The sequence below is a fragment of the Montipora capricornis genome, chromosome 7, assembly GCF_036669925.1.
Source record: "Montipora capricornis isolate CH-2021 chromosome 7, ASM3666992v2, whole genome shotgun sequence".
Lineage (NCBI taxonomy): Eukaryota > Metazoa > Cnidaria > Anthozoa > Scleractinia > Acroporidae > Montipora > Montipora capricornis.
In genome coordinates, this window is record NC_090889.1 from 2,205,507 (window position 1) to 2,208,006 (window position 2,500).

Here is a 2,500-nt window from a genome sequence, read left to right on the forward strand (position 1 = left end):
GTATTCGGTCTACGAGGTCCGTTTACAACCAATGCGCAATTTTACACTTGGGTCAAAATTGATCTGCAATAGGTGAAAGAAAGACTATTCCATAAATTAGTTGCATTTTCTCTATGTCCGTTTTCTTTAATTAGCACCTAGTTTTTGCATCCACTCCAGCCTTTTGCTTCCTTGTTACTTCATTAGGTAAATTCTCGCCACTATTTATAGCGACGTTTCTCGTGACGTCACCCATTGTTATTAATATGCAAACCAGAACTGGCTGTTGAAACAATGACTTCTTTTGTTCCGTGGTTAGCAAATTTTGAACAAGAGATATCACTATTTCGTATGTAATAAGGCAATGTTTACATGCAAGGTACGGTACCCCTACTACTAGGGTTACCCTAACACGAGGGTGGAAGATAGCCCGGCTTTAAAGGCAAAATTTCACACGTAGGGTTACCCTAGCGCCAGGGTAACCCTAGCTGCCTTGTAAACACGTCGATGAAAAAAAGAAGAAATGTCTGAGAGCTAGGATAACCCTTTTGCCAGGGCAACCCTAGCACTCGGGTTACCCTTCCTCCTTGTAAACAGGGCCTAAGTTCTTTGTCACCTCTTTTTCTATTTAAACTCGTCATTTTTGCATGTCGGGGCCAGAACCGTTGTATTTCCCTTCGGGTTTTAAGTTCTACTTTGGCGCATCGTCGCCAAAATAGGTGTATGAGTTGCAAGCAACACATAGCTCCTGTTTATATTGCATTTTTGTATAATGAAGATATATATCCAATTCCGATTTATCTATTCATCCAAAATTTGTAGGACTTTCGGAACTCGAATGGGCTCTGATCTCCATGGCAAAACTATAACAGACACGGCTTCCGACGGAAACATATATCGAAACAATATAATAAAAAAAAATTAGAAGTTTTCTCTAAATTGAGAAGTAACACAGCTGGCATTTGTTTATCGCACGGTTTTGTTTTTACACAATTTAGACCACTTTTCACCTTCCTTTTACATTTAATAGGTTTTTTTAGCACCTTTGGACAATATATGACCAGAATCAGTCTGAGCCTTGCCTATGGTCACGACCACTTTGTCTGCTTCAGCATTAGTTCAATTTACTTTTACTCTTGGTGTTAAGGTTCTTCTTGTATTTCATTTGCGTTATAATGTAGCACTCACATTTAAATGATATTGAATTACCTATAATAAACTGCTTTTTTTTGTTCATTTTTTTTTCCCCAAAGGATTTGAATTGGGTGCAATATTGAGTTTCCCACATTTGTCTATGGTTGAATCGATTGCATATAAAAAAAACAATGCGATGCGTATCTGAATTACTTATTCTAATTATTTTATCTTTGTTTTATTCCTTCCTTTGTTATGCCATCTTATGCACTTGGAATGGGTTCCAAAAAGTCTGTAAGTAACCTTTATCCTTCTTTGTTTTCAGTGTTTTTGTTTTTTGTTTTCAGTATTTGTTGTCGATTTATGGTCGCATAATCTTTTTTTCAGTAGCCGCATAAAACCTTTTTAGTTTATTTGCATTTTTCATTTGTTTTTTTTTTTTAACCGCGTTATCTGTTTTTCCTTTGATTTAAAAAAAATGCGATTAATTAATAGAATTGCATAAAGAAATAGCTTACTTTGGAAAATAGTGAGAGCCTGGGGTGAGAGTCACTGCGCAAGCGTTTCTGGGATTTTCTCGGAAGGCCAGGTCGATTACTAACATGGCGGAATTTGAGAAAAACTGTGGAAGCGATTGTAAATTAGTCGCAAGAATCCAGCAAAAATAAAACTGAAGAATGACAGCTGAAGGAAGAGAACGTTATGGGAGCAACATTACCCAGAGAAAAAGCTTGAAGAATGCGCCTGGAACACAACTCCAGGCCTGGCTACTTTGCCTTGGAATGAAAATAACTGAAAAGAAAATACAGCGCGTACAAAGGTAATGGATGCTTTAAGGCGTTTTTGAAACGGTTCTAGTGTTGTTTAACTTGTTTTTAATTTAAAATATGGTTTTTTAATGAGATCGATGGTTGACACCGTGTAGAAAAGGGGAAAGAAAGGGGAGAAAAGAAGATTAGATAGGGCCTACAAGATCAAGGCAAAAGTTTTCAAGTCAACAATGGGGGAGCTTAAGCAGAGGATCAGTGCTAAGGCAAATCGAGTGAAACGGCATTCTAATAAACAGAAGCAGTTTAAACAGAACAGGCTGTTTGCCACCAATCAGAGGCTGTTGTCTTTTTTCCCGGAACATTAAGGGCGGAAATGGCGAAACACTCCCTCTTGATCCTGAGGACACAACTAAGTTTTAGTCAGATCTGCGGAGTGCCCTCTACAACATGATGACCATAAAGAGTGGACAACATAATTTGAAGAGAAGTTATACAGGAAAGGGCAGAGGCAGGCTGATATTGCAATTAGCAAGAGGGATGTTGGAAAGCAGTTGAAGACTGTTCCTAACTGGAAATCTCCTGGGCTAGATGGCATACAGGCGTTCTGGTTGAAGCGC